Below are 13,617 nucleotides of genomic sequence, written 5' to 3'. Positions count from 1 at the left end.
TAGCCAGTCTGAGTGGCCCACCCACCCGCCCGCAGCTTTGCCGGGAGTCAAGTATAGGGGAATTCTCGCAAGTGGTCGGTAGTTCTCGCGAGATTCCTCTTAATCAACAGCCGCCGGAGCGTGGGACGGCTACAGCAGGACAATTTGCAAGAGTAATTTTTTACATGTGGCCCCCAAAGGATTTTTTCCCCCATACAAACGGCCCTTGGCACAAAAAAGGTTCCCCACCCCTGCTATAGACCGTCGAACATAAACGAAAGGAATGAGTCTCTTCTTTTAAACCAAATCAAACAATCATCAGATCAGGGTTACGTATTAATTATGGGGGATTTTAATTTACCTGATATTGGGGCAGATGTATTAAGCCTTAACAAGAGATAAATGCAAGGGTGATAAGTAGAGATAAATGTCCAGCCAATCAGCTCCTTACTGACTTTTTTCAAACACAAGCTGTGACATGGCAGTTAGCAGGTGATTGCTGGATTTTTATCTCTCCTTATCACCCTTGGATTTATCTCTTGTTAAAGCTTAATACATCTGCCCCACTGACTGGAAAAACAAAACCTGTAAATCAGCAAGAAGCAGTGGGTGCCTAAGCTTACTTAAAGACCACACAAACGGTAGAAGCTCCAACTCGTAATAAGGCATTATTGGATTTGGTATTAACAAATAACATAGATCTAGTTTCAAACACAAAAGTAAGTGAACATCTAGGGAACAGTGACCACAATATGGTTTCACTGGAAATCAACTTCAGTAAATTACATCATAAAGGATCGGCAAAAACACTAAACTTCAGAAAAGCTTCAGAGAAGCCCTAAAAAGAATTGTGTGGGAAACGGTTTTTGAGGGGAAAAATGCTGAGGAAATGTGGGATACTCTAAAAAATGTACTCGAATCATTAACTATTAAATACATTCCTAAAGTAAATAAGGGTAAATTCAATTAAAAAAAGCCACCATGGTTGGACAAAAAAGTTAAGACATCAATCAACAATAAAACAAGAGCATTTCAATTCTATAAAAATAACTTAAATGAGGAGGTGTTCACCAAATACAAAGAATCAAACAAAATTTGCAAAGGGACAATCAAAGTAGCTAAAAGGTATTATGAAGAGCGCATAGACACTGAAAGCAATACTAACCCCAAGAAGTTTTCCATTACATAAATAGTAAACGTATAATTAAGGACAACATAGGCCCACTAACTGATTTTTATTTATTTATTTACAGTTTCTTATATAGCGCAGCAGATTCCGTTGCGCTTTACAATAGTAGACAGTGATAAGACAACCTGGGTAACAACAGACAGACTTCGAGGTAGGAGGGCCCTGCTGCAAGCTTACAATCTATAGGGATATAGGGGGGAAACACAAGGACAGGCATCAGTAATAGCATAGCAGTTACAAGTCCAGAAGGGAAGCTATATAATACATAAGTGCCTCGGAGGGTTATGCATGTAGAACTTAAATATGATAAGCTGCCTGAAGAGGTGAGTTTTCAGGGAACGCTTGAAAGTTTGGAGACTGGTGGAGAGTCTTAATGTGCGTGGAAGGGCATTCCATAGGATGGGAGCAGCCCGAAGAAAGTCCTGTAATAGTGAATGGGAGCTAGTGATCCGTGCAGAAGAGAGACGCAGATCTTGTGTAGAGCGTAGTGGTCGAGATGGGAGATATTTTGTGATAAGTGCAGAGATATATGCTGGTGCAGTATGGGTAATAGCTTTATATGCAAGTAGAAATGTTTTATATTGAATACGGTAATATACAGGCAACCAATGGAGGGACTGGCAGAGCGGATCAGCAGACAATGAGCATCTTGCAAGGAAGATCAGTCTAGCAGCAGCATTTAAAATTGATTGCAGTGGTGAGAGTCTGTTCTTGGGAAGACCAGTTAGGAGACTATTGCAATAATCAATGCGGGATATAATGAGTGCATGGATAAGAGATTTGGTAGTGTCTTGTGTGAGATAGGGTCATATTTTGGATATGTTTCTTAGATGCATGTAACATGATTTGGAGACAGATTGAATGTGGGGAAGAAAGGACAGTTCAGAGTCGAGGATGACCCCTAAGCAACGAGCTTGTGGGGTAGGGTAGATTATAGAGTTGTCAACAGCAATGGAGATGTCAGGATGGTAACTGTTCTTCGTTGGCGGGAATATAAGTAATTCCGGTACTTATGTATTATCTGGACTCCCATGTTAAATGCACCCCATTTTTTCATACCCCTACTATCCAACTATGCATGGAGTTGATTTTATATAGTGTGGCGAGCGCAGCGAGCCACCGTGCCCGAAGCGTTGTGTGCGCAGCGAGCCCCGCGTGGGGACGCGGTCTCATAAGAGAAACGGAAGTCCAAATATTACATAAGTACCGTAATTCCGTTTTGGAAATATTGAGTTTGAGTTGGCGACAAGACATCCAAGATGAGATGGCAGAGAGACAATCAGAGACTCGACCCAAAACCACTGGTGACAACTCTGGGGTAGATAGATAGATATAACTGGAAAACGTTTTACGGAGGATAAGGGAAAAGCAGAACTGTTAAATGAGTTCTTCTCATCAGTGTTTACTAAGGGAGAGCAGACTGTGGAACGCACACATACCACAAATGGGATGAACAAGCCAGACCTCAATATTGATTTCTCTACCGAGGAAATAATATTGAGGCTCAGCAAAATCAAAATAAATAAATCACCTGGGCCAGATGGGATTCATCCTAGGGTACTAATGGAATTAAGGGAGGAATTAGTTTCCCCTCTACATTATATCTTTGATAATTCACTATCATTGGGTAAGGTACCAAGAGACTGGAGAATAGGAGAGGTAGTGCCATTATTCAAAAAAGGAAAAAAGGAGGATCCCGCTAATTACAGACCTTTTAGTTTAACATCAATAGTGGGTAAACTATTTTAAGGATTTTTAAGAGATGGGATCCAGGAATATTTAGACCTTCATAGTTTACTCAGTAATAACCAGCATGGGTTTTGTGAAAATTCGTTCATGCCAAACTAATCTACTTGGTTTCTATGAAGAGGTTAGCAAAAACCTTGATAATGGAAAAGCTGTAGATGTGATTTTCCTAGATTGTGCTAAAGCCTTAGACACAGTACAATAAAAGAGGTTGATAAATAAAATGGAGGACCTGGAATTAGGGGCACATATCTGTAGATGGGTAGGGAACTGGCTGTGTAATAGAGAACAAAGAGTGGTTGTGAACAGTGCCGTATCTAATATGATACCGGTACTAAGTGGAGTGCTACAGGGTTCGGTTCTAGGGCCCATTTTATTTAACATTTTTTATTAATGATATTGGGATGGGGTTACTCAGAAATGTATCCATCTTTGCGCACGATACAAAACTGAGCAGAGTTATTAAATTATCAGAAGATGTCACCACGCTTTAAAATGATCTTGACAATCTAGATGAGTGGGCAAAAAAGTGGAAGATGAAGTTCAATGTGGATAAATGCGAGGTCATGCACCTTGGGAGACATAACCAGTGTGCTAGTTATAACCTAAGCGGGGATGAATTGGGTAATTCAGTACTCGAAAAGGATCTAGGAGTCCAAATAGACAACAAACTGGGGTGTAGTGCTCAATGTAATATAGAACAAAAAAGGCCAACTAAATTTTAGCATGTATTAACCCCTTCAGTGGTGTGTTTTTTTTGGGGGGAGCGCTCCCCACTGGGCAAGTTTTTTATGGGGAGCACTCCCTTAAAAAAAAAACACCACTACCTCACTGTCAATCAGCGGCTGCCCAGACCTGCGCCCCCCACGTCGAGTCCCTGTCCCCGGCAGTCGGCTTGTCATAAGCCGTCGCCGGGGACTTCAATAAGAAACCCGGAGGGGAGGGGGGAGGAGGAGGCGGCGCCACAGATGGGAGGGAGCTGGAAGCCCCTGAGATCAGTGAGCGAACTCAGCAGCGCTGCCCGGCTCCAAACAGTGGCAATCCTGAGAATTTTCCGGGCTTGCCAGACTGGGCACTGAGGCACAGCCCGGAAAGTTCTCGGGATTGCCACTGAAGGGGTTAAAAGGGGCATGGAAACGAGGGACTCAAAAGTAATTATGCCTCTGTACAAATCATTGGTTAGACCACACCTAGAATACAAAGTACAATTCTGGGCCCCACACTATAAAAAGGACATCATAGAATTAGAAAAAATCAAAAGAAGAGCAACAAAGCTTATTAGGGGAATGGAGAATTTAAGCTACGAGGAAATTTTAAGCAATTTGGGACTATTTACACTAGAGAAGAGACGTTTAAGGGGGGACATGCTCAACATGTATAAATATATTAGGGGCAGGGCCGGATTAACAATGTGCCTGATGGAGCTACAGCTCCAGGCCCACTGTCCAAATATACCCAATTTGTAGCTGAGGGCCAGGGCTTTCCAACGAGCCCGGCCCTGCGTCGCTAGCCTTTTCCGGGAACCGGAGATACCGCCAGGCAAAGCTGGAACGTTTTCCCCATAAGATAACATAAGACCCACTAATTCTGAGCCCCACTCGGTTCCAAAGGCTGCCAGTTCACCCTCTGGCATCACAGAAGCTCGAAGTTGATCTCAGTCGAACCCAAATCGCTGGGAGTTCAATCTGATACCAAGCAGGTTCATATGTGTTCATTGGTTCTAGAGATATTGCAGGTAAACCTATTTTTTTATTTCTGAAATGTAATTTCATGGCTGTTCATGTTGTTTGAGGACAGAATTATCTGGAACCAAACTGTCCAGTTTCAAGGGACCAAAATCATTTGAAACCCACACAAAAGTTCTTCAATATGATACTGGTCTCATGTAAATGGGTCAGGTCGTTCTGAAGATACAGCTGGTTGTTTAAAGGGGGGGAGCTGTTTCCTCTCCCCCTCACACCAAAAAATGCAGGGACTAGGCTGGTGTAAAATGGGCCAGCCCCGGAATGTCCCTGCATGATCCTGGGACCATATTCCTGGGTAAATCCCTGCATTTTCTGGTGTGAAAGGGGTATTATTTCAAATAGCCGGGACCTGCAGTGCTTTGAATACAGCCGGGCAACCCCCTGCTCTCTGCCCGGCTGTCAATGGCGGTTATTTGTGCCCCACGGTGGCTGTTCCCCAGTTACCACAAGCATGTATTCCCCCTTGGCAATTAACATGTAATCCCACATAGCAACAAACATGGAAGCCCTGGCAATGAGCATGTAGGTAAGCAACACTTATGTAGCATAATATTAAATAGGTATTATGGAGTTTGGCATAATACGTAATGTACATTATGGTGTGTGGCTTAACATGTAATGGACATTACGGTGTAAATTTTTAATGTGCACCTTTGGCGCGCAATGCCCCTGTTTATGAAGCATATTGTGCATTATTGCTCAATCTGTTTGGTATAGGGTGTATTTTGGCTCAATCCATGTGGCAAAATGTGAATTTTGCCTTAATCTGTGTGGCGTAACGTGAGTTTTGAGTCAATCCATGTGCCAAAGTGTGAATTTTGGCTCATTCGTGGGGGGGATTTTGGCTCATTCCATGTGGCAGAATGTGTAAGAGGCAAGTACAGTATAAGGGGGTTACTATTGTGTTGCATGATTTGTATACTGGTAGCTTGCGGCAGCGATCCGGGTGGCTCGACCACTCTGCCGCCGCCGCTCCATTATCCGCCGCTGCTTACCTTTTCCCTGAGGGGAGGAAAGCGCATTGCGCTTCTCTCCTACGCCTCACTGTGTATCCCTGTGACTGGACCGTCCGACAATCAGAGCTCGTGGGCCGGCAGCCAATCAGGAGCCGGTCCACAAGCTTTGATTGGCAGATGGCACGGTCACAAGGAAGTGAGGGGAAGGAGAGACGCACGGTGCGCTGTGCTCTCCTCCCCTGAATAGCGAAGCAGCTGCGCCGATGCCAGACACAGGACATCGCCGGACACAGAACACCACTGGACACAGGACACAGACAGCACCAGCAGCACTGCAGGGGGACACCGGAAGACCAAACAGTTCTCTCCCCGGCAGCATTAGCAACAATGGTGAGGGTGCTGCTGCTAGAAAACACCTGGCACTGTGGGGGCATACTTATTGCTGGCATTGTGGGGGCATACTTGCTGGCAATTTGGGGGCATACTTATTGCTGGCACTGTGGGGGCATACGTATTGTTGGCACTGTGGGGCATACATATTGCTGGCACTGTTGGGGCATTGCTGGCACTGTGGGGGCATTGCTGGCACTGTGGGGACATACCCACCACCATGGGGTCATACCTGGCACCATGGAGGTATTCCTGTTTCTGGCACTGTCGGGGCATACCTGGCACTGTGGGAGTATATGTGTATCTGACACTATTTGGGCATATGTATATCTGACACTGCACTATTGGAGGCATATGTGTATCACACCCCCATATTCATTGGACGCACACACCCAATTTTTGGCATGCGCACGCAGTTATGTACGTGGCATAGTGTGTCAGGGGCATTATGGTGTGTGGCATAATGTGTAAAGGGCATTATTTGGTTAATAGGCCCTTGATAATTTTCAGCTCCAGGCCCATTTAGACCTTAATCTGGCTCTGATTGGGGAACAATATAAGGAACTGTCAAACACCCTTTTTTCTACTAAAAAGGAATCAAGGACGTGAGGGCACGAGTTTAGATTAGAAGAAAAAAATTTTTGTTTATCTAGAAGAAAAAAATTCTTTACAGTCAGAACAGTCAAACTTTGGAACTCTCTTCCTTAAGAACTGGTGTCGGCAGACACTATAAATATGTTTAAAATAACGTTGGACAAACATTTATTGGTTAAAAACATCTATGGGTAGGAATAAGTAACATAATCTGTCTTTAAAATTTCAGAACATACTATTCAACAAGGGATAAATTACTATAAACAAATCTTTATTCAGCCTCACCTACTATGTAACTATGTAACAGACTAATCTACTTTGCTGCCCCCAGAGTGGTAGGCACATAAGGGATGTGGCTGGGCTGGAAGGTGGGCTTACTGGGGGCATTGCATCACAATTGCATCATTGTGGCTCCACCCCATGCTTAAGTGACAAAAGCAGGCACTGCTTTTTGTGAACCTCCCGGCCATTCCAGAAGGGTAGAGGAGCATGCAGTACCTGGCTCCGGTCAGCGACTGCAGAGTAGCTCAGCATTTTGAGGTCACCCCCTCCCTTGTGAAGCCACTGGGTAGACTGTGATACCCAGGCCATTGTAAAAATGGTACAAATGAAGTTGCTGCAGCTGACACTTGGCTGTCCGAAACACATGGGGGTGGGGCAAGGGATTCTCTCTGTGGATGAATATCTACCCATTTCATCGGTTCCAAGTTCCCTTATCTCTACTCATTCCAGGAGCAAGATGCAGCAAGCTAAAAATGCCGTAAAAAGCCCGTTTTGGGGTTTTTTACCGCATTTTCATATGCAGCAAAGCCCCACCGCCGGGGCTTCGCTGCGGGGGGTTAGGCCAGTTCCTATTTGGCATAACCCCATGGAAGCCGATGGGCTTCCCTTCGCGTCCCCCGCCGCCCCGTGCGCCCCACCCCCCTCACCTGTGTCCGGGCAGCCTCCTGCTGTGCTGCCCAGACCAGTGATTTCCTCCTGCCTGCACCGCTTCTGAGTGCAGGGAGAAGGAACCGGAGCCCTTACAGCTGTGTAAAGGTTCCGGCAGGGAGGGGGGGACCCGGTGCACATCGCCGGGCATCGCTTTTGCGTTAATAATCGCATATGTTACTGCATATGCGATTATTAACTATGCGAATGCCGGCGATGTGCACCGGGGATTATTGGTGAATCTCGCCCCGGGTGAGCAAGGGGAAGGCTTCTTATTCTATTATTCCACTGGAGAACTTTGCACTTTTTATTACACACTTTTTATCTGATTTTTTAATGGTGTTTTTGGAATACATTCGTTTCCTGGAAGGATCCCTGGTAATATCGTCCATAAAAGGTGGAATACAAAGAGATTTATTTAGGAACATATATATTCCTAGGTGAGGGTGTATACATTCAGGGAAGGTTTGCACATCCATCCAACGGTCTACATATGTGGTGGAAGAAAAGCTTATTAACTTGGTTAAAGAAACCTTTATGTGAACGCATAAATCCCCAAGAAAGGGGTCATTTGTGTACTCTAATGGACATTCAGGTTTAAAAGGTTGCCATGATGATGGCGGACACAAATGGGTGGTGTTTTTGTGTGTTTTCCCAACATTGCTCTTTGACCTTTTGTACCTGTTGACCTAATGCATGTTGACTGATTGGTCACTAAACACTGTAGATTTTCTATACCACCCCAGGCCACGAGTGCTGAGCCCCCCCCCCCCCCCCTACTCCCGGCCCGACAGAAGACTCACCAGCCCTGCATGTCTCCGCTGAGATCTATCCGTTCTGTGTCAGCATCCTGTGCTAGGTGCGGGGTCACTCTGGATAAGATCATGGTACTGAGGGGTAGATGTAGCCAGAGGAGGAGTGGCCCATGGTAACCAATCAGCACTGAAGTAACATCTATAATTTGCATAATATAAAATTACAGTATACAGAGCAGCTGATTGGTTGTCATGGGCCACTTCTCCTCTGGCTCACTTCTCCCTTATCACTGCTTCATACATCTGCCTATGACTGAGAGACATTAAGTCACCCTTCAGGGGCTGATATGGAGCAAATCGAGTATACATTGCTATATACCAACACATCTGTTATTATCATATGTGCCTAGCGTGCTGCTAAACATTATCAGTCCCCACCTGGGACCTAGCACCCCATTGGGTAGATTTTGTAGGCACTGTGGGGCATTTGTATTAAGCCTGGAGAAGTGATAAAGTGAAAGGTGATTTTGGGGCATCTTCACCTCTGTGGCGGCATGGCCATGCACCCAGCTCCTCTGTCTTCGGGAATAGACGGGATGGTCCCGCGAAAATCCGATTAGTTGGGAGGTATGTATAAGATTTCTGGTGCTTGAGCATCGTAAAATAAACTCTGACCAATCAGCAGAACAAGGGGGAGGAAACTGCTGTCCCACTCTCTCCTTCTGCCCCCGGACACATTCCGACCAATCAGCAAAGGGAGAAGGCCGTGATTTCCTATCCCCCCCTGCTCCAGGACAAGCTATGACCAATCAGCAGAGTAAGGGGAGGAGAGTGCACTTTCCCACTCTCCTCCTGCTCCAGGACAGGCTCTGACCAATCAGCAGAGTAAGGGGAGGAGAGTGCGCTTTCTCACTCTCCTCCTGCTCCAGGACAGGCTCTGGCCAATCAGCAGAGTAAGGGGAGGAGAGTGTGCTTTCCCACTCTCCTCCTGCTCCAGAACACGCTCTGACCAATCAGCAGAGTAAGTGGAGGAGAGTGTGCTTTCCCACTCTGCTCCGGTTCCAGGACACGCTCTGACCAATCAGCAGAGTAAGGGGAGGAGAGTGCGCTTTCCCGCTCTCCCCCTGCTCCAGAACGCACTCTGGCCAATCCACATGGAGAAGCCGCTAGCAGCAGACTAGTAGGACGTAGATAAAGAGGAAAGGAGCTGTGAGGTCAGTGATGGGGGCTGGAGGTTTGGTGTGTAAAGAACCACTGTGTGCAGTGCCAGATTAAGGACCACGGGGAGGCCCCATGGCAGTTGAAATCTCAAGACCCAATTGCACTCTTCACATTCGCCAGGGGTTCGCTCACTGATTGGTGGGCAGGGGGTGGATGCAGGGCATCTCTATGGGCATTTTATGCCCACAGAAATGCTGGGCATATCCCTGTGAGCGTCAGCGCCCCCCAACCCCAATTCGGCAGGAAGCATCCATCGAATGATTTCTCTTCCGCGCAACCGCATGCGAGCAAATGTGTAAGCATACCCATCCGCTCGCATACCAGTGTGGAGATTCACTGGGCGGGGAGGCGGTTACCGGAAGAAAATAGTCAAGCGAGCAGGTCTGAACCAGGCCTTTAGTTGTGTACTTGAAGTCAGGTCTGTCGCCCTTTGTTTGGGGATTATTAGCCATACACCGGGCAAAATGTACTAAGAATACGACTATGTATTCAGAATGAAATCCCGGCAGTCGGAATCCCAGTGGTCAAAATACCGATGCTGGAATCCCAACCGCCAAAAAAACGCCACGCAGCGGGCCCGGTTTTATTCTCCCTCTATTGGTGGACACCCATAGAGAGAGAAATTGCCGGCATTGTGGCGGTTGGGATTCCAACGTCGGTATTCCGACCGCCGGGATTCCGACCGCCGGGATTTTGACTCCATCCATTTTGTATATGACTGAATATGACTGTTATCGGTGTCGTATTTTTGAGATTGGTATTTTTCAATGTCGTATGGAGTCATATTTTTTTGGAGTATAACTTGTATTGGAATACGCCTCGTATATGTTCGGATTTTAAAATACGACTTGATATTAAATTTCTAAATGACATTGGAGTAATGTCAAAACAAGGCGTATTCTTTTGATGGCGTATTCATTTGTATTTTTGTAAAAATACCAATACGAAAGGTTGTTACATAAAATACAAAATAATAACATTATTTCACATTAGTAAATTACGAGAATACGGATACGTGCCTGAATATGTATTTTGCTTTTTAAATTTCCCCAGTATGTGGAAGCCTATTCCTTATCCGCAGTGCCCTGAGAGGGTCAGGATGGGGTTAACCAGTCAGGGTCTGTAGATGGTATCCAGCGTTAATAGTGTCACACTAATAATCTGATACCGGGGATGGTAATACACAGTGATAGATCACATTTCCACACAGGAATTTCACATGCTGCTGAAAACCGCAAAACAAATGCAATAAACGTACAAATCGCCTATTACCGGTGTTAATTATCACTCATAAAATCTGTGATGCAGGTGCCTCGATTGTGTACTTGTCATTCAGTGCAAGGGTTTAGATGCGTCTTTGGATGTATCAGAGTGTGTAGACTGATGGAGATGGAGGATGGGCAGGAACGATGGGTATGGGTCATTGGGCATATGGTCGTATTGTCGAGTGCATTTAGGTCGACAGTCATTAGGTCAACACCGCTGGGTCAACGGGTGGGAAGGTCGACAGGGTTCTACGTCGACATGGGACAAGGTCGACATGGGTTTAGGTCGACAGGTCGACATGGGTTAGGTCGGCAGGTCGACATGGGTTTTTTCACTGTTATTTGAGCCGACAAATGCCGACAGGCGGTATTTCATGCCCTACCATCCCCTAGGGCAGGGCTGAGCAACACCGGCCCTCCAGATGTTAAACTACACATCCCAGCATGCCTTGCATCAGTTTCAGCATGGCCACATAGCAAAACTAATGCAAAGCATCCTGGGATGTGTAGTTCATTAACATCTGGAGGGCCGGTGTTGCCCAGCCCTGCTCTAGGGCGTAGTGGGAGAATAAAATAGTGTGCCGAGCGCAGTGAGGCACCGTGCCGAAGGGGCCGCGGTTGATTTCCAACTGTGTCCATGTGGACTATGTCGACATTCGGGTAGAAAAAAACAGTGAAAAAACCCATGCTGACCTAACGACCTGTCGACCTAACCCATGTCGACCTAACGCATATGTCGACCTAAACCCATGTCGACCTAGACACCTGTCCACCTTGACCCATGTCGACCTAGAACCCTGTCGGCCTTCCCACCTGTCGACCCAATGGTGTCGACCAAATGACTGTCGACCTAACTATGGTCGATAAAACGATCCACACCCGGGTCATTGTCCGATCAAGTGAAGGTCAACATACATTCGGTCGACCAATGAAGTTTGACGTGGGTTAGGTCAGTGATGGCTAACCTTGACACTCCAGCTGTTGTTGAACTACACATCCCAGCATGCCCTGCATCAGTTTTAGCATGACCAAATAGCAAAACTGAAACAGAGCATGCTGGGATATGTAGTTCAATGACACCTGGATTGTCAAAATTAGCCATCAAGGGGTTAAGTCAACACCTGAAATAAGTCAACTTGCTTAAGGTCGACATGGTTGTAAGGTCGACACAAACATTAGGTCGACAGTCAAAAGGGCTTTTCACTTTTTTTGTCCTGAATGTTGGCATGGTTGCCATGGACACTGTATGGGTGCACCACGTCCCCTTGCATCACTGCGCTCGCCATGCTTCGGGCACACCTTCATATTCTCCCACCACGCCCTAGTAGATGGTAGGGCATGAAATACCGTGTGTCGGAACATGTTGGCTCAAGATTAAGTGAAGAACCCATGTCGACCTTTTGACTGTCGACCTAGACACTGTTGACCTAGTGCTTGTGTCAATCTTCCAATCATGTCGATTAAGTATGTTGACCTAACTCATGTCAGCTGTCAGTGGTCAACCCAATGTAAGTTGACCTTTACTGTGTAGACCTAACGTCCGTGTACCACATTGATCATAAATGATAGTCCCACTAGGCACATGAGACACCTTCCTAGGGGTGGTACTTGGTGGGGGGCGGCACAGCATGACAACCCTGATAGGCCACTGGCCAGATCATTCTTTTAATTGTTTTATTTTGCCATTACAACTCAAGTTGTTTTTTCTTTTTTACTTTTACTATTGGGTGTGTGGGGGAAAGGGGGGTTTGCAATGGACTGGAGGTGTGGAGGGAGGCTCGCAATTTTTAGGGTAGTCCCCCACAGCTCCAAAAGAATAGCCGACTTTCCCACATCCTGCCCACTTCCTAATGAAGTGGGCAGGATGATGTAATAAGTACTGTCAATCACAAATCTGAGGGAAAGGTGCAGGGCTAAATGTCTTAGATCACGTAATCTAGCCCCACCCCCTCACTGTGGACCTGTGAATCACAGATGTTTCTGTGTGTTGGGGTGGGGCCTAAAGACCTTTCCATTGGGCTCCACCACACCCCCCATAGTTGCTTGCAGTGTCTACTCTCGGGGCTTCTCTCAGATAGGAGACTACAAAGACATGGTGACTGTAAATACCCTCTGGTGCAGGAGTTTATCCAATTATACCAGAATGTTACTACTCTGGAGAGTCCTAGAATCCTACCCCTCCAAAGAGTTTTCTGGTAAAATGAGATGTAGGGATTGGGGTTTATATGGATCCAGGGTGAAAGCTCCTTATTTATCCATTGGCTTCCTCTCATTGAGTCATTAAATGTTTTTAAGCCAGGGTTTCTGGGTGTTATGCTGAGAGATATGACTCAGTGTGGAGGGTTAACTCATCCACCCGCATTATGGTTAGCAAAGTGATAATTATAGATTTGATGAAGATGTTAATGAATGGAGTTTTGTTATAAGAGGGAACTATGGAATTACAAGCCCTGTGGTTTACTATGTGGAGTTTCAATTGTCTTCTCTTCATTAGGCTTTGACATCGTGTACTCAGGTTGGGCGAGTTCCACCTGATTATCCATTACAGTATGGAGACCATTTGTGGCCAAACCAGTTTCGAGACCTACCAACAGTTCATGTTTTCCATACCACCTGTGGGTTTGTAAAATGTGTTGGAATGAATGCAGAACATGTATGAAAATGTGACAGTTAGTAATGACTACATCTGTGCACCAGCTAGTTGGCATGAAAAACTTGAACTATTAGTAGATCTCGAGGACCAGTTTAGGCACCCATGATATAGACTATTCCTCAATAATACATGAGACCAGCTGCTGGTCACTCCTACATCCTTCAGGCCAGATCCAATTCCATATCTCCTCCAAA

Source organism: Crinia signifera, chromosome 7 (assembly GCF_055691185.1).
Source record: "Crinia signifera chromosome 7, ASM5569118v1, whole genome shotgun sequence".
NCBI lineage: Eukaryota > Metazoa > Chordata > Amphibia > Anura > Myobatrachidae > Crinia > Crinia signifera.
The sequence above is the reverse complement of the archived record's forward strand: the minus strand, read 5'-3'. Positions refer to the sequence as shown.